The sequence below is a fragment of the Miscanthus floridulus genome, chromosome 10, assembly GCF_019320115.1.
Source record: "Miscanthus floridulus cultivar M001 chromosome 10, ASM1932011v1, whole genome shotgun sequence".
Taxonomy (NCBI): Eukaryota; Viridiplantae; Streptophyta; class Magnoliopsida; order Poales; family Poaceae; genus Miscanthus; species Miscanthus floridulus.
Window position 1 is genome coordinate 2,335,264 of NC_089589.1, and position 23,671 is coordinate 2,358,934.

Here is a 23,671-nt window from a genome sequence, read left to right on the forward strand (position 1 = left end):
CCGGGACTAAAGAGCCCCTCCTTTAGTCCCGGTTTCTCGCCCGGGACTAAAGGTCCACGTGGAGCGGCTAAATGTTTTCTATTTTTTTTCTATTTTCAATTGATGATTCGTTTTGGTTTTCGAATAGGTTTTCGAATACGCATTCTACGCTGCTAATAATATACGTATTCTACACATTTATAATGTTCGAACATTTTGTACAAACTAAAGTATGAAACTAACGTATATATTACATGCATATACATATATTGTACGTTATTTTATGTATATATATATATATATATATATATATATATATATATATATATATTACAAATATAGCTTGCATTGTATATTCTATCATATCCTTGGGATAACAAATTCACTCCATCTAGTTTGGCTTCCATGTTTCGTTGACGTCATTGTAGAACTCGCCGGCGGGGTTGAGGACCTGGTCATTAAGAAATCCTGCTATGGTCTCTTGAATTGCTTTCAGTTGGTCACGTCGTATGACTTTTTCCTTCAACCATAGAGTCTTCAATAAAAATTAAAGGAAAAGTATTAATATATATATATATATATATATATATATATATATATATATATATATATATATGTTGGTCACGTGATTACTTATATATATGAGCAACAAAAGAAATTGTGAATATATGAATATATTTATATAACATACTTTGAGGATCTCTTCCGGAGTTCTTTTTGTGTACGCCATGATGAACTCGCAAACATAGTATCCGCAGTAGTTGTTTCCCTGTTCTTGCCTCAGACCCACTTTTACGAGAAAAAAGATCTGGTGAATTGAAAGCATGCATGGTGTTAATTGAATTATATATATATAAATGTAGCTAGTACTTACTTTGTGTGCGATTATATCCAGTGGCGATTTGCAATGTTTCATGTGGGGGCTAATATTAATGTTGATTCCTAGATCTGATGCCTGCCTTTGGGCACTCATTGCTATTTGCACTTGCTTTATGATTTCGTCCTACATTCTAGCTTGCATGTCTTTTTCGTGCTCCTGTGCGTGAAGCAACGTCTCCCGTGACTCACGAACATATTCCTCCAACCTACTGATCCACGCTGCTTCCTCATCCTTCCTTCTCTGCCGGCTTCTGTAGGTATCTCTATCGTTAGGGAAACCATGCTCCCAAGAAATGTTCCGTCCTAAACCTCTCGTTCGACCACTGTGTTCAGCAGTCCCGATGGTATACGTCAGTTCATCCTTCTCTCTATTGGGTCTGAACGCACCAATAGCTTTAGCTTGTAGAGCATAAGAAAATCTTTGTGTTGCTCTTTCGAGTTTTGGGCCATGAACCAGCTTCCCGGTCTCTTGGTCCAGTCTTCCCCCATGAGCGAAAAACCAATTCTTCGCGCGTTTAGGACAATTGAGTGATTCTGGTGTGATACCATTGGCAAGAATGTCCACTTCCATTTTTTTCCACTTGGGAATGATAGTCGCGTAGCCACCAGATCCCATGCCATGGTGGTATACCTTCTGTCGGACATTTTCTTGGTTCCTTCTCACCCGTTTCTCACCCTCTTCCGATGTCTTGTACTGTACAAAATCATTCTAGTAGGGCCTCAACTTCGCGAGCGGGTCCCTAGTATTGAAATTGGGCGTTAGGCTCTTCTTGACGTATTTCGTGTATAGGGATTTCTTCCAAGTCTGGAATTATGTGGCCATCTTCTTCATAGCCCACTTTCGAACTAGCTCCTTCAATTCATCATCGTTGATATCATCATAATCATCCGCTTGCAAAGTGAAATGTTGAATGATATCATCCCAAATTAAATTCTTATCAGGATCAGAGATAAAACTAACATAAGGCTCGTTGATCTTTTGCTTCCATTCACGGGCATTGATTGGAAGTCTGTCCCTTACAAGGTACCCACAGTGTTGCACGAATTTCCTTGCATGTGGACCAAGTGGTTCGCCTGTCTCGATATTGAATTCTGATATTATGTAGCGCCCCTCCAATGGCTTTTTCGGGCCACAAATATTTTTGCTTTTCGCCGTTGTGGTCGTCGATCCAGAGGGCTACGTATAAAAAGAATAAATAAATATCATGTGTACACATAATAGATGATAGATATTCAAATATATATATATATATATATAATATTCAAATATATATATAAATATATATACCTTGCCAGTATTTTTTTGCACAATATTTTCTTGGTTATCTTCAAGAGTTAGGTATTGACTCCCGTCATCTACTTCCTGCTGGTCACCATCGGCAAATTGAGTGCCAGTGTTGATAATATTCATCATTTCTTCATCCATGTTGTCTCTCGGGGCAGCCATCTAGCTTTTACTCCATTAGATATATCTATAAAAAATAAAAACTATATCTATAAAATGGACTCCTGCAGGACGTGCCACCTCGAGGATAGTAACATTTGTAGATGACATTTGTAGGTCTGAAATTATCAAATATCCATCAAATTATAGCTCAAAAATATGTTTCAATAAATAATCATCCGTACTAGTTGACCTTGCTTACGTGATCATCTCGACGAGCATTTCTCCACCGGACGACACCGTACTTGGCCAAGGAAGAGCTCTGATTCTACGAGGAAGGGAACACGGTCTTCCACGACCGTTGCCGCTCTCCCTCGTAGAATCAAAGCTCCTCCTTGATGTCCGTTACCGCTCGACAGAGAACATGCTAGCTGAGATGAACACGGTCCGCAAGTTTAGGTTGCCATTTAGGTTGCCATACAAGAGATCATTTAGGTTGCCATTTCATTCTAAGTGATTTCTAAGCTATTTCATTCTAAGTGATTTCTAGGCATTTCATTCGACGAGCTCTCAAATAATTCTAAGTGATTTCTAAGCATTTCATTGAATAAATAATTCTAGCGTCGTGCATACAAGAGACCTGCTCGACATCGGCGAGCTCACACATACAAGAGATCGTTTAGGTTGCCATTTCATTCTAAGTGATTTCTAAGCCATTTCATTCTAAGTGATTTCTAAGCATTTCATTCGGCGAGCTCTCAAATAATTCTAAGTGATTTCTAAGCATTTCATTGAACAAATAATTCTAGCGTCGTACATACAAGAGACCTGCTCGACATCGGCGAGCTCGCACATACAAGAGATCATTTAGGTTGCCATTTCATTCTAAGTGATTTCTAAGCCATTTCATTCTAAGTGATTTCTAAGCATTTCATTGGGCGAGCTCTCAAATAATTCTAAGTGATTTCTAAGCATTTCACTGAACAAATAATTCTAGCGTCGTACATACAAGAGACCTGCTCGACATCGGTGAGCTCGCACATACAAGAGATCGTTTAGGTTGCCATTTCATTCTAAGTGATTTCTAAGCCATTTTATTCTAAGTGATTTCTAAGCATTTCATTCGGCGAGCTCTCAAATAATTCTAAGTGATTTCTAAGCATTTCATTGAACAAATAATTCTAGCGTCGTTTAGGTTGCCTTGTTTGATGGTTCATTCACGATTGATTCATGCTACTGACAGGCACATACAAGAGATCAAATGAGCACTAGCTAGTCGTCGTCTTCCAAACACAGACAATTGATGTGTTAAGCCGCAAGAAATCGAAACGAGCAACATAGACCCAATTGATGGCTCAGGGCTCCTCCTCCGCTGAACCACATCATTCTGTAGTTTAGCTAGATCCATTGGATCGATTGCCTTCTGAGAAATTGCATTGAGGAATGCACATAGCTTCACGGTGGCTAGACACACATTTGGAGGTAGAATTCCTCTTAATGCAACTGGAAGCAATTGCGTCATGAGCACGTGGCAGTCATGGGACTTTAAGTTTAGGAATTTCTTCTCTGGCACATTTATTATACCCTTTATATTCAAGAAGAATCCAGATGGTACCTTGATGCTTGCTAGGCATTCAAATATGCTTTCCTTCTCTTCTTTGCTAAGAGTGTAGCTGACAGGACTTAAGTAATGGCGTCCATCATCTGTCTTCTCTGGATGTAGGTTGTCTCATTCTTTCAAACACCGCAGGTCCTGTCGTGCTTCAAGTGTGTCCTTAGGCTTTCCATACACACCCATGAAGCCTAGCAGGTTCACACAAAGATTCTTCGTCAGGTGCATCACGTCGATCATGCTACGGACCTCTAGGACTTGCCAATAGGGTAGCTCCCAAAGTATGGACTTCTTCTTCCACATGGGTGCATGACCGTCGGCGTCATTCAGAACAGGTTCGCTGCCATGTGCCTTTCCAAATACTACTTTCACATCCTTGACCATATTGAGTACATCCTCACCAATTCGGTTGCCCGGCTTGGTCTGGTGGTCTGCCTTACCTTTAAAATGCTTGCCTTTGTTTCTTAAGGGGTGATTCGCAGGAAGAAATCAACGATGGCCAAGGTACACGACCTTTCAACATTTTTTCAAGAATATACCTTTAATGTCATTGAAATAGTGCGTGCATGCATTATATCCCTTGTTTGATTTTCCTGAAAGATTACTTAGAGCAGGCCAATCATTGATTGTTACGAACAACAATGCTCGCAGGTCAAAGTGCTCCTGTTTGTGCTCATCCCACACACGTACACCTGGTCTGTTCCACAAAAGTAGAAGTTCTTCAACTAGTGGCCTCAGGTACACATCGATGTCATTGCCAGGTTGGCTTGGGCCTTGGATGAGCACTGGCATCATAATAAACTTACGCTTCATGCATAACCAGGGAGGAAGGTTGTAGATACATAGAGTAACAGGCCAAGTGCTATGACTACTGCTCTGCTCCCCGAAAGGATTCATACCATCCGTACTTAAAGCAAACCTTAAGTTTCAGACGTCATTTGCAAACTCTGGGAATTCTCTATCGATTGCTCTCCACTAGGACCCATCAGCAGGGTGTCTCAACATATTGTCTACCTTACGGTCTTCTTTGTGCCATCGCAACAACTTTGCATGGTCTTTGTTTCTGAACAGACGTTTCAAGCATGGTATTATAGGAGCATACCATATAATCTTGGCAGGGATTTTTTTCGTGGGACGTTCGCCCTCAACATCACCAGGGTCATCTCGCCTGATCTTATACCGCGATGCATGACATACTAGGCATGCATCTAACTTCTCATACTCCTCGCCACGGTAGAGGATCCAGTCATTAGGACATGCATGTATCTTCTGGATTTCTAATCCCAAAGGGCAGACTACCTGTTTTGCTTCGTACATAGTGGAAGGCAATTCGTTATCCTTCGGAAGCATCTTCTTTTGGATTTTTAGTAACTCCCCAAATCCCTTGTCAGATACACCATTCTTTGCCTTCCATTGCAGCAATTCCAGTGTGGTACCCAACTTTTTCTGCCCCGCATCACAAGTTGGGTATAGCAATTTCTTGTGATCCTCTAGCATGCGTTCGAACTTGATCTTCTCCTTTTCACTTTCGCATTCTCTTTGTGCATCACGAATGGCCTGACCAAGATCATCAGCGGGCTCATCTTCTGCCCCTACCTCTTCTTCAGCTTCCCCCATTGCAGTATCATTGAAGGCCCCATATTCAGCAATAATGTCATCATCGTCCCATTGTTCTTCTTCACCTTCTTCCATTACAATTTCTCCGTGCTTCATCCAACAAATATAGTTTGGCATGAAACCTGACTTCAACAAGTGTGAATGAAGACTCCTTGAGCTAGCATATTCCTTCAAATTCTTACATATGGCACATGGGCAGCACATGAAACCATCGCGTTTGTTTGCCTCGGCCACACGTAAGAGAGAATGCAAGCCCTCAATGAACTCTTGGGAGCGGCGATCAGCATTGTACATCCAATATCGACTCATCTGCATTACATGACATACATACCATATTAAAACCTAGAACATAATTAGTTAATTATACGACATGCATGCCACTACATAAGGTATTAATTTATGAAAGTCTCGCTACAATGTAGACAATCCCAACTACCACTAAAAAAACTAAAGCTAAAATGCACTACAGCAGCATAATGATTTCGTGACCAATCCCAACTAAAACAGTCAGATCATGCGTTTGTTCAACATCTATGGGCTTCTTTCACAGGATCACTGCCTCATCAGCCGCCGTAGCCGCCTGTGCAAGAGAGTTTTGCACGTGTTCAACATACTCTTCCTCCCAGTACTAGCCTGAACATCCAGTGCCATCCCACTGAAATTAAAACAAAAATTAGAACTTTAATCACAATCATCATGAAAATAAGTATAAATTAACCATAATCATCAAATGCAACAAAATAACTCACATTGCGATCCGGACACTTATAGAAGATACGGCCCTTGTTGGGACACTCCTTCCTCATCCGGTACTCCATCACAATCTTCTCCTCACACTTGCCGCATGCAATGAGAGGGAGGTCCGGCCTCAGTCGCTTTGTAACCCGATGAGAAGCCGAGGACCCAGAAGCAGTTGTCATCTACTCTCTATACTTATTTTTAATATAATATAAATTTCTCATTTTATAAACAAATAAAATTAAAAAAACTCTAAAATTCTCTATATCTCTAAAGCTTGGAGTGTGCTATGCATGCTAGAAATGAAAGCTCAATACTAGTTTTGAATAACTACTTTAACCTTCCTTCATCCAAATATGCAAACTTTAAAGTGATTTTGAGCTTAAATGACTTACAAATAAAAAAATCTACCGTAAAAAAACCACATATATTTAGTCCACAAAATGAGATAAGCTACTGATGAAACATGAGAGTATAAAGTTGGTAACCTTTAGAACCGAAGAATCGATGGATGAATAGAAGAAATCTTGTGATCACCGGTGATGAGGAAGAAGAGAGGCTAGCGATGAAGCAAGAACACTGAGCTCGAAGTGGCTCGGGCTCGGGGAGGAACAAGGGGTATATAGGAGGGGACCTTTAGTCCTGGTTGTAGACAGAAACCGGGACTAAAGGTCCCTTTCTAGTCCCGGACGGAGCCTCAAGCCGGGAGTAGACTTTTACTCCCGGTTGGAGGGACCAACCGGGAGTAAAAGTGAACCTTTAGTCCCGGTTGGTAGATCCAACCGGGAGTAAAGGTCCCCTCCAGCAAAAGCCTAGCGCAGTAGCCGTTGGGCAGGAACCTTTAGTCCCGGTTGGAGCTACCAACCGGGACTAAAGGATTCTCTAGTCCCGGGCGCGAAAAATACTGGGACTACAGCCAAATTTTGAAGTGGATCAAATGTCGTTTCTCTACTAGTGTAAATCTCCTCTCTCTGGTTGTACTATTGAAAGCCCTAGTTTGGTTTTGGCTAATTGATGAAACCTAGTGTACTAACCTTTGGCTCTAAGTGTGATTAAGAGATAGGTTGGTACACCCCAAGTGATGGAAGTAGATGATGGCACGCATGATGATGGAGGTGGCCAAAAGATGGATCAAGTGCTCCAACTTGGAAAAAGAAGAAAGAGAAAAACAAAAATGATCAAGGCAAAGGTATAAGACCTAAGGATCATTTTGTTTTGGTGATCAAGGCACTATAGAGAGTGTGATCACATTTAGTATAGATAGCCACACTATGAAGAGAGGAAATCATGGTTAAAATAGTTATCAAGTGCCACTAGATGAAGTGATTCATGCATATGCATTAGGACCTTGTTTACACCAAAATTTGGGAGAAGAACGCAGGAATTCGAAGGCTTCCAAGATTGTGCCAATCAAGGAATAGATTGCACAAGGATCGATATCAGCTAATTTAGATACGACTCTGGAATCGGATCTCTTTGGATGACGTCAGCAGATAGCGATGATGAGCTACAGTTAGCGCCAGGAAACTACATATCGGACTCTACAAAAGGGGAAAGATTAGGGTCCAAGTTATCTTAAATTAGAAATGTTTTCTTCTATGCCGAAGATTGTAATGAGTTGTGCTCGAGTAGGATTCATGTTTAGACTCTGGGTATAAATATTGGACCCCGGCTATTGTAAGAGAAGAACACAATCAATCAAATACAAGTTACTTACTTTTTTCGGCTCCAGCCACCCCTTAGGAGTAGGAGTAGAGTAGATCTCGATGAGTTCTTCAGCGAGCAGGGCTGCATCGGTCCGGCCAACCTTCGGCTTGCCTGTAAGTACCATCATGGCTTATACTTCTGTTCGTACGGCTACATCAATCCGATCGACCTCCACTGCGACTCTGGTATAAGCTAGTTATCGACTCTTGTTTAGTTCAAGTATGGCTGCATCGATCCGGTCGACCTCCACTGCCCGAACTAGATTAAGGTCAAGTTATCGGCTCTATCTAAGGGTGGCGTCCTTCGGATAGATTCATAAGTTACCAATATTGCTTATTGCTTTCATTACTTATTTAATTACAGCAATATCACTTCGCTCGATTGGGATTGATCTAGATCGGCCTTATATCCTGTTTAAACCATCATTTGTTAATCTAAATTGATCTAATCTGCACGTTAAACGATGAGTTATGTTTTATCGGCTGTTTTATGTCAATCTTGATCGTGCATAGCGTGCGGTTAAGGCATGTCTAGTCTTGAATAGATCTATTGGCTAACGAGAACCGTTCCATGGCCCGTTATCATGGCCCGTTATCATGGCCTGTGTGATTCTGCCTCACACCCCACTATTAGCACCGTGGAGTGGAGATCGTTATTTGGTAGATCTGTTCCTGATAGGGCATGACTTTAATTATGCGCTATGCCTGAATCGGCTGTTTTAGCCGATATCGAGTGCTTTCACATATGCAGTTCACGTCACGAGACCGTTGAAGTAAAGATAGGTTAAAAGATGTGTTAGCCCCATGATCTTATTATTGTATTATGACCTGCATGATTCTGCCTTATGCCCCACTGATATTAGTAATAAGTTAGGGTCGTCGAATTTATCGCTATTTCTATGGCCTGTATGATTCTGCGTCATGCCCCACTAGTCATAACGATAGATGAGATCTAATATGTTCATTAGATTTATCTCTATTAAATGGTTAAATGATGATGATCTGTTTCTTTTATATAAAAAGAGATTCAGTTACTTGCAGTCATTGGCTTAGCATAAACTGATTATTGTTGACATCCTATTGCCATTGACCAGTATTTGTCTAAATAACGATATTCATCCTGAATGATAACCAATTTTTCTTCTATAACTCCATGAGCTTTAACTGATTTATTCTTATGAGTATGCTGGAATCGGCTATTTAGTCGATCTCCTTCCATATCAGCTCTTAGAGCCACACATTCGGGACTATCTGTAAGATCGGCATATTCCGCCTTAAATTACTGATTAGCTTTCTCTCCTTGTTAATTATAGGGTCAAATTGACTGGCACATCTCGGAAGGAGTGCATAGGATCGGTAATCCCTGCGTTGAAGCTGGGCGGATCTCCAGCTCCATTGAGCGGACCCTTCCGGCTTGCTCGTGTGCCCTCGGCATGGGACAAAATTTCGTGCCGATACACGTTCTGGTACGCCCAGTGGGACCCCACAATCATCATGGTGGTTCACAACAACGACATTCTTATGGTACATTATGAAGACCTACCTGATGGAGATAAGGATATCATCGGCAAAGCTATAGAAGAATTTCAGAACAAGTGTTTGTTGTCCTACACCAAAACATGTGACAATATAATTGTTTAGAAATATCCACTACCTAGAGTTCTGTTGCATGGGCAGACAGATGCAGATGCGACTAAAGACAGGCGTTTCTTCACGGAAGCTATAAACAAGTCTGTTCATGATGCCATATCAAACCATAATGAAATTTTCTTGAACACATTCCACAATACCATGAAAGAGGTGTTTCATGGGTTTCCAGTTGATCAGGTTGGACCGGCTTATTACAACATTCCACATCCGTTGACTTAAGGGACTAATCAGATCGGTACCAGCCATCAAGAAGCAGCACCAGCTAGTAATGATGATGTACAGGCAGTTTAGAGTTCATCTGAACAAGCTCAAGGTGTTACTATAAATCAGATACAGTATAATCCTAGATCGTCAGTGCAGCATGTGCAACAGCTGGTGGGGCAAGGTCAGAACTAGATGATTAATTTTGGCACATCAGGCCACATACTGTTGTTGGCTCAAAAAATAGCACCATCAATTCAAAGGATCCATAGAGATATAGATCCTATTGTCTATAACCAGATACTTCAAACAGCAAACCAGCAAAGGACCCAATAGATAGAGATTCCACAAGGGTATCATTATGGCATAGATTATAACACCCTTCACATGATTCCGAATCTAGGGTCTCAAGGCACACGAGATTTCAATCCATAGATGGGTCAGCAAGTGCAGAGAAATCCAAATTCACATGCTGACGAGTTGTTGCTAAAGATGACCAAGATGATGAAGAATCAGTTCAGTCTGAAGTCAAAATGGCTGACCTTCTCGTACAAACGGCCATATCTAGAATGGTATGATTTGGTCGTTCTTCCTACAACTTACAAGCTCCCAGGGATTGCTAAGTTCACTGGCCAAGACAGCACAAGCACAATAGAACATGTCAGTCGGTATCTTACACAATTGGGCGAGGAATCAATTGAGGAGGCCCATTGAGTTCGTTTCTTCTCCCTGTCCCTGTCAGGGCTAGCCTTCACTTAGTTTTCATCACTACCAGTCAACTTCATTACCAATTGGGCTGACCTGGAAAAGAAATTTCATACATATTTTTATACTGGGATTGGAGAAAAGAAGATTACTGATTTGACAACTATAAGGCAGAAAACTAATGAATCAGGCACTGAGTTTCTTCAGAGGTTCTGAGAGACTAGGAATTTGTGCTTCTCATTAAATTTGGTTGATGATCAGCTAGCCGCTTTGGCCGTTCAAGGGATGCTGCCAACATGGAAAGAAAAACTGCTGGGACAAGAATTTGACAACTTAGGTCAATTGGCTCAATGAGTGGCGGCGCTCAATAGCCAATTCCAGAGTATACGCAGAGATACCCGATTCCAGAAGAGTACCACAGTGGCTGAAGCTTATAATCCGTATTTAGTCGATAACAGCTATGAAGATGAAGAAGAAGAGGTTGCCGCGGCTAAATGGAATTGGGGCAAAAAGACAGGAATGGTACCAAATCCTTGGGGAAGAGGAGTCGAGGAGAGCTATGACTTTGACATCACAAAATCAGACAAGCTCTTCGATTTCTTGCTTGAGAAGGGGCAGATCAAGTTGCCTGATAATCATGTTATGTTGCCCCCTGATCAGTTGAAGAATAAGAAGTTCTACAAGTTCCATAACGCTACTTCTCATTCCACTAATGAATGCAGAATTTTTCGGCAGCATATACAGAGGGCCATTCAGCAAGGAAGACTCAAATTTGATACGCCTCAGAAAATGAAAGTTGATGATAATCCTTTCCTAGGAGATCAAAACATGGTCGATGCTAGGCTGCTTAAAGGAAAGGCTAATGTCCTGATGTCAACCAAATTAAGAGAAACTGGAGCAGTTGATCCCGAGATGCAAATATCGGCTGATGAATACAGAGAAATTAGAAGACATCGCGACAAGCAAAAGAGCCGATATGAGCAGGGAGAAACGTCAAAAGATGAGGTGACAAAGCCACGAGTTACATCTTGAGTTCTGTTGAACAAATGGCAGCGGCAGAAGGAAAAGGATTAATAGCGTTGGTTAGAAGAGCAAGAATACCAGCGTCAATAGGAAAAGGAGAGGTATGAAAGAAAGCAAGATGAATCACATTGGAATTGTCCTTTCTTCAGACATTGCTGAAACGAAGGTTTGGAGTTGCCTACCAGGAATAACTATCCAGAGTGCAGCGAACAATATTGGGAGTTTAAGCAATCTTGAACCAGCCGTCGGTTTGTTCATGCTCAAGGTGTGTATCATCACAATAACATGGATCGACGCTTAAAAAATAAAAGTGTTCATGATCGGCTTGGAAAATGAGTTGTTGGCCAAGACTGGGTTGATTATGAAGAAGAAGGCAACAAGAGACAATATGTTTGGCAGGAAGGCCAATGGTGTCCAGGAGGTTTGACTAGAAGCCAGAAGAGAAGGGTGCAACGCCAAAGGTATAGAGAGTTGGAACTGGCTCAGGCATCCGGTAAACCTCAAGTATGGTGTACTAAGCAAACATCCGATAGAAAGCAACCATCAGCTAATATTCAAATGACCTTTTTGTTGCCATCAGAGTTCAGAGCTCCGGTAGATCAGGAAGTTTATTTGGATTTTGATGAATCAAAGTATGAAGAGATAGTTGCCAAGCTGATGGTTATACAGCAGGCTATATTTGATAAACCAGTCAAGCATCAGTACTTAAAGGCTTTATATGTGAAAGGTTTTATTGATGGGAAGCCGATGAACAAAATGTTGGTGGACGGAGGTGCTTCTGCCAATCTCATGCCTTACACCACTTTTCGTAAACTTGGCAAGGGACTAGGAGATCTGATTGAGACCGACATGATGCTTAAAGACTTTGGGGGTAATGCATCTAAGACCCTGGGGGCAATGAATGTCGAACTGATAATCGGGAGTAAGACTCTACTCACCACATTCTTTGTCATCAATGGAAAATGGTCGTACAGTTTACTCCATGGTCGTGATTGGATTCATGCGAACTATTGTGTACCATCGACCATGCATCAGTGTTTGATTCAATGGCATGGAGATGATGTCAAATTGGTTCGCGCTGATGAGTCTATAAGTATCGCAACAGCCAATCCAGTCTTTTGGGAGCTAGCAGACTTTGAATGCTTTTCTGGCAAGTTATGGGAAGGAGGCTTCATTAGAATTAGCAATGAAAGCCAACAGCTGATCCAAGCAATTGGCTCTAAGAGTTTGTTTTAGTGGATAGTCATAGCTTCACGTCGGCCATTGGATTAAGGAAGAATAAGCATTGGTCCTAGAGATAGGCTTAGGCCGGCGTATGTGAACGCTAAGTCAAAGCATAAATGCAATTTAGAGTTGATGGATCTATTAAAGGAAGTCTTGTATCTTGAGATGTTTGGCCTAGATCGATCGGTCGTTTAACCTTTGGTCTAAAAAATTCTGGTGCAACCTACCAATAGCGATCGACGAAAAATATTTAAAGGGATATTATCTGAGCATTTGATCAATACTTGATAGCCGATTCGTTTAGTCATAGGCTCTAATAGCCGGTACCAGAAAGGTATCGCCTCTAGTTCAAACATAAAAGATCTTCGAATATATAAAAGCCGATACGATATCTATCGCCTCCAGAGCAAAAACAAAAAAACAAAGACATGCATGACACCTACAAGGGCATTGCACTGAGACACATTCATGAAAGAACAGAAGGTTTCATTCATTAGTTTGCCCTAGATACAAGCTAATCGATGACCTTGTTCACCACATCTTGAGCAGATGTGATGTCGACAATGGCCTCCGCCGCGACGACAAACTCCTCAAGCAAATCCTCATGCTCCTCGGGGTCGTCACCCATCGGGAAGCCAGTCTCCATGGCGTGGAGCTCATACCCAGTCTAGACTTGCGTTGCGGTCAGCGCCACCGATGCGCCATGACGAACGCTGTGGAGGGCGATTTCCTGAACGTAGGCCGAAATGTCTTGGAGGCGAGCGTTGATGAGAGGACCCCGAGCATTGACTGTGTCCGCGGCTGCATTCGCCGCCAGTTGGAGGGACTCCAATTGCACTGTTAGGGCTGACGATCATAGAAAATAGAAGAACTATCAAGATAAAGACAGTGGAAATCAGAATAGAAGCGTTCATGGAACTCATCTTACCCACCACCATGGTGTTAGACTCGGCCAGCCACGCTCAAACAGCGCTGGCCTCCTCCTCGGCCGCATGAAGAGCAGCCTAAGAGACCCCGAGGCAGATCTCGAGCTGGCCATTTTCTCGAGTTGCCTCGGGGTAGCGGTTCTGAGCCGCCCTCCACTCTTGGAGAAAACGCCAGGCGTTGTCACTGTTGTAGGAGTCAGAAGAATTCGATGACGAGGCCGGCGTAGAAGATGCAGCGTCAGAGGGATCGCCATCCCTGGGAAGAGGACGAAGACTATCATTCAAAATGAATCTATAGACAAATCAGAATAGTTCGTCATCACAAGCAGAAGATGTTGATCTCACCTCATGCGTCAAAGGCGTTGGTTCACCAGCATATTCTCCTCCGGGACCTCCTCTATCGCACGCTTGTCGTGGTTGTCCTCGCCGACCATGAAGTTGATCGGATCTACAAGAAGGAAGGAAGGCCGCTACAGAGTTCTGCAAGGGCGGAGAAGTGCAAAGGAACATGAGCGGTTGCGAGTGCAGATGTGTTCGAGGCCAGAGCCCTCGGTTGGTATTTAAAGCCACAGAGCGAAGAGGTAGACGCCTCGGGACATGCAAAAGGCAACCGCAATTAATAGAAGGCAAAGTGCCACTTCACTAATACAGAAGGGAATACGGCGTGGGGCGACTAAAGACAGAAGATTAAGGGGCTCTCTTAATAAAGGCCTTGTTTTTAGACCTAAATGGGATTAAGATCGGGAGTCTGGAATCGGCTATTTTCAAATCGGCTCTTTAGCCGAAACAAAGAAAAACACAGTGAGACAACAGAAAGTATGGTTGTCATTGGTTCTACACAAGATATATGTTGATACATGAATTACAAGTCTAGAACATCCTAGATCGCTTTCAACATTTCTAGCCGAATAACATAAGCTTCTGCGATCTGTTGTTTATCTTCTTCGACTGATCTAGGAATGCTCTTGAGGCTACTTTGGATGGCTCTACCTTCTCTGACTTTGGCTAACAGTTCCTATTTCTTTTGCTAAATGGCATCAGGTATTTGAGCCAGGGTGGACTTATGATGATCAATGGCGGCCTTCATGTTTCCTAGCTCCTTCTTAAGTTCTTCATGTCTAGCTTCTAGTTGAGACAATTCTGGGTCAATACTGAGGGAGGAGCTCTTCAAGTGATCAATCGACTGTAACAGTTCTTTAGCCTCTTGCATGTTAGAGTTCGCCTTGACCAATAAAGTTTCACGATCAAACAGATTCCTCTGAGCCTATTTCACCTTCAGGACCTGATCTTCAAAGATAGAAAAAGGAGACAAGACTCTGGAGAGAACTGGGGATGGATTACCCTTGATGGCCAAGAAGACTCTATGCATTGGATCAGTATCTTGGACCAAATTAGCTATATTCTTCTCAAACATTGGCAGAACATCTCTTAGCTAATTTTTGGTCTCTTCTGGCAAGGTTTCCTTGGAGGAAGTGGCTGACGAATTGATTTTATCTTCATCAAGATACTCCTCAAGATTGAAAGAGTAGCTCAGGGCTAGAAGATCGAATGCCTACATTTAAAGAGAATCTTGATTAAGAGGATTGGATCCGTTTATGATGAAATGAACGGCGAGATGAACGCAATACCTTTTCTGTAATAGCATCTACTTGAGGAGAAGGGACAGCTGATGATGCGCCAATAGCATCTAGTTGAATCAACTCTAAGCTTTCAACAATGGTATCTGCAATCTCAAGGGAAATTTTAGTTCATAATTATTGCAGAAGAATAAAAGGGACATATAACTTCCTTACCATCAGTTGCATGCTGAGCTGAGGAATCAATAGTCTGAGTGTCGACGACAATAGGATCACGTTCGACGCCGATAAGATCATTAAGTGGACTGTCAGGCTCCTGCTCTTGCGTGGGTGTTTCCTTAGGAAGTATCTGGCATGGTAAGAAGCTAGGTGAAGGATGGAAACTGAGTGGATCAAAAAGTTAAAGAAAATGCTCTGACAAGCATCAAGGATAAAACTCATATTTTCTGTTGTTATGGAAGCTTCAGTTATTTCAACCGAAATTGGCTCCTTTTGAGGATCAGTCGATGGGGGTTCAGTTGGTGCTGAGTCAAACGCCTAGGATAGCAGTCCCGCACCTAGAGCAGGTTGGGATGCAATGCTCGATAACTATGAAGGAACAAGGTCAGCAATTGAATATCATTATGGGAAGGAAATGAATTGTTTACCTGAGCAGCTGACGGTCTTGTTCTGCGGAGCCACTTCCCAGTAGTGGTTTCCTGGGTTGTCCCTTGAGCCGCCTTGTGCTTTGAAGAATGATATGTTACAATAGTGGAGGCAGCATGAGTTTTCATCAATTTTTTCAGTGAAGGAACAGCCGATCCCATTCTTGAAACTGGGCACGGTGGCTGGTAATCTATAGGACGCCCCTTCCTATCCAAGCTTGGAGGATCAAATTCAGCATCCTGAAAAGGTTGATTAGAACAGTTGGCAGAGGAATTCATCGAGCAGTTTTCTTGAAAAGAAATGGCAGGTTACCTCTCTATCAAAAGCAAATTCCCCATCCAGAGCTATACACAAAGGGTGAACCAACCCACAGAAAAGATGAGAGTGCCATTCTTGCCACCAGGAGTCAAAGAGAGTGGAAGAGAAGTTGACTTTGATCCAGTCATGCAAGCAAAGGGAAGGAAGGTCTAACCCCAGTTGGAAAACTCTAAAGACTTCTAGTACTTCACTAATATCCTCTCTTGGCCTCAGTATGTCCTTAAAGAAAAGTTGAGGAGGCAATTGGCTAAAACCAAACTAATGAGCTAGAAAAGAGGGGTTGTAGAATTCATAGGTTGGAAGGTTGCCTACAAGGAAGGAGCCTATGGCCATTTTGCCATGACCATGATAAAATTCGGCTGGAAGAACGCACGGTTTGATAAAGGAATTGAAGATTGCAGCCGTCGTTTCATCCAAGCAGCCTGATTCAAATCGAAATTTGAATGGAAAGACCAACTCATTGTTTTCATCCTCATCGTATGGCAGCCAAGTTAGGATGTCTGCATCAAACCCTCTATAAAACTTTTTGAAGAAATGGTCAATGTCAATATCGATTGTTATGGCCGATGTAGCCTCACCATAGCTTGTACACTGACGGGTTCTTCCTTCTTCACCTCTATATTCCTCATCAAAGTTGGAGGAAGGGAAACTTAGGTTTTTGAGATCAAGCCTTACAATCTTGTGCATGTATAGGTTAAGCCACAGTTGTATCAACCACCAGGGGCCACTGATAGCTTGCACTGGTTCATTCTTCAGTAATTGGGCAGATACCTGGTACATCAGATGATAAGCGGCTCCTAACAAATACTTTCCGAGAGGGATGTCCTTGCCTACTGCTAGATGTTCAGCCATGAGTTTATGATTGTAAGTCGGGCCACAAGATGACCCATAGAAGATGAATCTCTCAAGACACATGTTCAGAAAGGCTACATATTCCCTTTCACTAACATTTGATTCATTCCAATATGGTTCAGAATGTAACTGGCCCATCCTGTGCAGTCTGATATCTTGGCTAATTTCTTGGATCCGGCACACAAATACTCATAAGGCTACATTGATCTAGTAATTGTAAGGCCAGTCAACATGTAAACATCGGCCAGAGTAATGGTCATTCGACCATGACCAAATACAAAGGCATTAAGGGCACTGGACCAGAAATAAGATGCGAAAATCAAGAGTGAATTGTTCCCCTCCATCCCGGACAACGAGAGTGTCAAGCATTGATTCAAATCATAAAGCTCCCAATCTCCACCCTTTTTCTCAGACACCCCACGGAACCAATTTCTCCATCCCTTAGGCATTTTGGGCCAATTTCTTAAGGGAGTTTTGGTATTCCAAGAGGACAAATCCACTGCAGACTGTTTGAAGGGGATTTGGTTGGTTTCTTGACGAATGAAATCAGATGGATCAGGGTCACCCATAGGCCCAAGAAAATAAACATTGGAAGCAACGGCCGATGGAATCAATATTTCGTTCCTCATTTCCTAGAAATCGGATGAAATAATTTGAAGGAAAAAAGAAATACAGGGTAGCGACCGGTACTTGGAGAATGGGAAACTTGGAAGACATACCTCAGGGACGTGGTCGCTGGTCACCATTAAAGTCAAAGTAGATTTGAATCAAACGAAGAACGCTTGAATAACAGCTTGATAAGACAGAGGATTTGCTAGGGTTTGAAGCTTTGGCATTGGCAGTGTCGGCTATTGAGATTTGCTCGAGAAAGAAGGGGAAAGCAAACAGGCCGAGTGAGTCGGAAAAGATACTATTAGGATATTATATAAAACTCAGGTCGGGAAGTCAGGAATCATGCGTATATCTCGGAATAGAACGGTTGCGGTGTGGTAAACGGATAAATAGGAATTTTAAAATAAAATCACTTTTTCCCAAAATTGGGGGGCATGTGTTTACACCAAAATTTGGGAGAAGAACGCGGGAATTCGAAGGCTTCCAAGATTGTGCCAATCAAGGAATCGATTGCACAAGGATCGATATCAGCTGATTCAGATACGACTCTGGAATCGGATCTCTTTGGATGACGTCAGCAGATAGCGATGATGAGCTACGGTTGGCGCAAGGAAACTACGTATTGGACTCTACAAAAGGGGAAAGATTAGGGTCCAAGTTATCTTAAATTAGGAATGTTTTCTTTTATGCCGAAGATTGTAATGAGTCGTGCTCGAGTAGGATTCATGTTTAGGCTCCAGGTATAAATATTGGACCCTGGCTATTGTAAGATAAGAACACAATCAATCAAATACAAGTTACTTACTTTTTTCAGCTCCGGCCACCCCTTAGGAGTAGAAGTAGAGTAGATCTCAGTGAGTTCTTCAGCGAGCAGGGCTGCATCGGTCCGGCCGACCTCCGTCTTGCCTATAAGTACCATCATGGCTTATACTTCTGTTTGTATGGCTGCATCGATCCGATCGACCTCCACAGCGACTTTGGTATAAGCTAGTTATCGACTCTTGTTTAGTTCAAGTACGGCTGCATCGATCCGGTCGACCTCCACTGCTCAAACTAGATTAAGATCAAGTTATCAGCTCTATCTAAGGGTGGCGTCCTTCGGATAGATTCATTAAGTTACCGATATTGCTTATTGCTTTCATTACTTATTTAATTACAGCAATATCACTTCACTCGATTGGGATTGACCTAGATCGGCCTTATATCTTGTTTAACCCATCGTTTATTAATCTAAATTGATCTAATCTGCACCTTAAATGATGAGTTATGTTTTATCGGCTGTTTTATGTCAATCTTGATCGTACATAGCGTGTGGTTAAGGCATGTCTGGTCTTGAATAGATCTATTGGCTAACGAGAACCATTCCATGGCCCGTTATCATGGCCTGTGTGATTCTGCCTCACACCCCACTGTTAGCACTGTGGAGTGGGGATCGTTATTTGGTAGATCTGTTCCTGATAGGGCATGACTTTTATTGTGCGCTATGCCTGAATCGACTGTTTTAGCCGATATCGAGTGTTTTCACATATGCAGTTCACATCATGAGACCGTTGAAGTAAAGATAGGTTGAAAGATGTGTTAGCCCCATGATCTTATTATTGTGTTACGGCCTACATGATTCTGCCTCATGCCCCACTGATATTAGTAATAAGTTAGAGTCGTCGAATTTATCGCTATTTCTACGGCCTGCATGATTCTGCCTCATGCCCCACTGGTCATAACGATAGATGAGATCTAATATGTTCATTATATTTATCTCTATTAAATGGTTAAATGATGATGAGCTGTTTCTTTTATATAAAAAGAGATTCAGTTACTTACAGTCATTGGCTTAGCATAAACTGATTATTGTTGACATCCTATTGCCATTGACCAGTATTTGTCTAAATAATGATATTCATCCTGAATGATAACTGATTTTTTTCCATAACTCCATGAGCTTTAACTTATTTATTCTTATGAGTATGCTAGAATCGGCTATTTAGTCGATCTCCTTCCATATCGGCTCTCAGAGCCACACATTCGGGACTGTCTGGCAAGACCGGCATGTTCCGCCTTATATTTCTGATTAGCTTTCTCTCCTTGTCAATTGCAGGGTCAAATTGGCTGGCATGTCTCGAGAGGAGTGTGTAGGATCGGTAATCCCTGTGTTGAAGCTAGGCGGATCTCCAACTCCATCGAGTGGACCCTTTCGGCTTGCTCATGTGCCCTCGGCATGGGACGAAATTTCGTGTCGACAGACCTAGTGTGCTAACACTTAACCCTTGAAAAATGCTTTGAAAAATGCTAACACATGTGCATATGTGGTGGAACACTTTGGTGTTAGCACATGGAAGCAAAGGTGGAAGTTTGGAGTTGTTTGGAGGTGAAAAGGAGCTTCGGACCCTAGGGTCTCAGGTGGTCCGGACCATCGGCGATGGGTCCAGAACCAAACCCTAGGGATACTATGCCATGGCATAGCTCTAGACTCTGGTGGCACAGGGGGTCTAGACCAATAGCCCTCAGTTCGGTTTGAGGCCCCCAGCCACGTGGTGCGAGATGAAGTAGTGGAGGAGCTCCAGACTACTGTGCTTGGTCCAGACGGCATCGTCGAACTGGGTCCAGAGCACTTTGGTGCTCTCTGGACCTCTCTAGAGTGCTTCAGACTCCAGAGGAGGTTGGTCCAGATGGTGAGTTCGGTTACTCGGTCTGGATACGCGGGAAGAGCTGGTTCGCGTGGCAGTGGCTAGTTTCAAACATGAGGACGTGAGGCAAGCTATGATTGGCAGTGGAATTGAAATCGGACCCTGGTTGCATGGTCCGGAGTGGCCACTGTTCCTAGGTCCGGACCTTAGTCCGAAGGCACGTACCAGCTAGTGGATGCGTGATGCTCTGAGGTTGAAAGCTATGAGGGTCCAGACCCTGGCTGCATGGTCTAGACACCCAGAAGCTTGGTCTGGACCAAGGGTCCCGTACCCCTTCGATAGCACAACAGCTACTGGAGCCTTGGAGGCTCTATGAATAGAACTTGGTCGGCTCTAGCTCACTCTCTTAGACATTTTGATCATCCATACATCCTTGGGAGCTAAAGCAATCCTCTCCCACTCAATCTCTTGCTTGATTGTGCATCCAAGTGAGTTGGGAGTGATCCAAAGTGCATTTGCTTGAGTGATTGCATCTAGTGGCACTTGGGGATCATTTTGCTGCGATTTTATTGTTACTCTTGGTGGTTGCCGCCACCTAGATGGCTTGGAGCAGCTGTGGAGGATTGGCGCATGTTGGTGATTGTTTACGACCCTCTCCGATTGTGATTGTGAGGGGTTCTTGGGCTTATTCCCCGGTGGAGCGCCAAAAGCCACTCTAGTAAATTGATCGTGAAGTTGAGTGCCCTCATCTTGTGTTGGTTCTCATAGCACCCTTGAGTAGGGTTTGGCTTGTGCATGCCAATTAGCGTGTGAACTACCAAGTGAACCGGCCTTCACAACAGGGACTAGCTTGCCGGTAAGCAAGTGAACCTCTAGAGAAAAATTGTGTGTCAATTGGCTCTTGAGCTTTCACTTGGTATTTATATATTGTCTCTTGTCACGTTTCGTATACCTCTCTATCTCTTGTATTTACATTCTTAGACATATCTTGTGTAGAGGTAGCTTGAGTAGCTAGTGTAGCTTAGTGGTAGTTAGTTAACTAATTGTTTAGATAGCTCACTAGCTTAGGCAAGTAGAGACATAGCCTTTGTGTGCCTAGAGATCATAACTAACTACAATTGTGGATAGGTGGCTTGCCTTTTGAGTAGAGCTAGACCAAAACGCATTTAAGCCATTTGTTAGACTAACTCTTTGCTCTAGTGATTTGAAGAATTTTTAATAGGCTATTCATCCCCCTTTATTCATTTAGGACCTTTCAAGTGGTATCAGAGCCATGGTCACCATTGATTAAGGCTTAACAGCCTACGGTGTCAAGATGGCTCAAATCAACCATGTGGGAAAGCCGCCACACTTTGATGGCACTTGCTATGATTATTGGAAGAGAAAGATGTGTGCACACTTGAAATCAATGAACCAAAAGATATGGTATTTAGTGGAGCATGATTTTGCGGTGATCAATCCAAACAATCCCACCGCAAATGAAGAAGAGAAGCTTCAATACAATGACATTGCCATCAACACATTGTATGAAGCATTTGATATGAAAGTGTTTGAGCAAATCAAGGATATTGAGAGAGCTCATGAGGTGTGGACAAGATTGGAAGAATCATATGAAGGCACCAAGGCGGTCAAGAGTGCCAAGCTTTATATCCTCAAAGAGAAGCTAGCAAGTTTCAAGATGCAAGACAATGAGAGCATACCAGAGATGTTTCACCGGTTACAAGTAATTGTCAATGACTTGAAGAGCTTGGGTGAGAAAGTGGAGGACAAGGACTTCTCTCATAAATTCTTGAGATGCTTGCCATCGAGGTTTGATACTTTGGTCACTATTCTTGTGAGAGATGGCTTGGAGAATATGACCCCAAACCAAGTACTAGGTGATTTGGTCACTCAAGACACATACCATGTGGAAAGGAATGGGGGCATACAAGAGGATGAAAAGAAGAAGAAGAAGAGTGTGGCATTCAAGGATGGCACCTCATCATCCAAGAGCAAGGGCAAAGCAAAGAAGGAAGAATCAAGTGAAGATGAAAAAGAAAGCTCAATGGATGAAGATGAAGAAATGGCTCTATTTGTGCGCCGGTTTGGCAAGTTCATGAAGAAGAAAGGCTATGGTGCAAGGAAGAGAAGGGACAAGTCCAAGGGCAAGGAAGAGCCAAGGAGATGCTACAAGTGCAAGAGCTAGGATCATCTCATTGCGGATTGCCTATACAATAGTGACAATGATGATGATGTGAAGAAAGACAAGAAAAAAGAAAAGAAAGAGAAGAAGGAGAAGAAGATGACCTTCAGGAAGAAGAAGAAGAAGAAGGGTGAAAGCTCTAGTTTGGTTTTGGTGAATTGATGAAACCGTAAGTGCTAACCTAGTTTATCAAAGTGATTATGAGATAGGTGGCACATTCCAAGTGGTGAAATAAATGAAGATCATAACATGATGATGGTGATGCCATGATGATGATCACATGCTTGGACTTGGAATAAAAGAAAGAAAAACAAAAAGCTCAAGGCAAAGGTGAAATTGATAGGAGCTTTTGGTTTAGTGATCGAGACACTTAGAGAGTGTGATCACATTTAGGATCGATAGCCATACTATTAAGAGGGGTGAAACTCGTATCGAAATGCGGTTATCAAAGTGCCACTAGATGCTCTAACTCATTTGCATATGCATTTAGGATCTAGTGGAGTGCTAACACCCTTGAAAACATTTGTGAAAATATGCTAACACATGTGCACAAGGTGATACACTTGGTGGTTGGTACATTTGAGTAAGGGTAAAAAAGATAGAGTTGAAAAGGAGTTGGTCGCGCTGGTCACTAAGTGGCCGAACGCGTCCGATATGGCGACCGGACACGTCCGGTATTAATGACCGGACTCTGGCTTAGTGGAGTGGCTAGATGCTAAAGAGTTACTGCTTTAGCATCTAGTCAAAGTGACTTAGCTCGGTTCAGGTTTGCAGAGAAGCGACCGGACGCGTCCGGTATGAACCAGCTAGTCGGGTTTTAGAACTAAAATTGATTGGACTCTAGGAGCGTCCGGTCCAATGTGACCAGACACATCCGATCGGCCCAAAGCGGCTCTGGGAGCTCTCTGGACTTGACCAGATGCTGAGTCTCCTACGTTCGGTCCAATGTGACCGGACGCATCCGGTTGGCCTAGAGTGGCTCTAGGAGCTCTCTGGACTCGACCGAACGCTGCTCGTCCTATGTCCGATCATCCACACCAGACACGTCCGATCCCATGGGACTCATGGCAGCAACGACTACATCATTTATAATGGGACACGTGGCGGTCAGGCAGCGACTAGACATGTCCGGTCACCACACCGGACGCGTCCGGTATACACGATCGGTGCGTCCGGTGCACACAACCTGCGCGTCCGGTCGATGCGCAGTTAGCCTA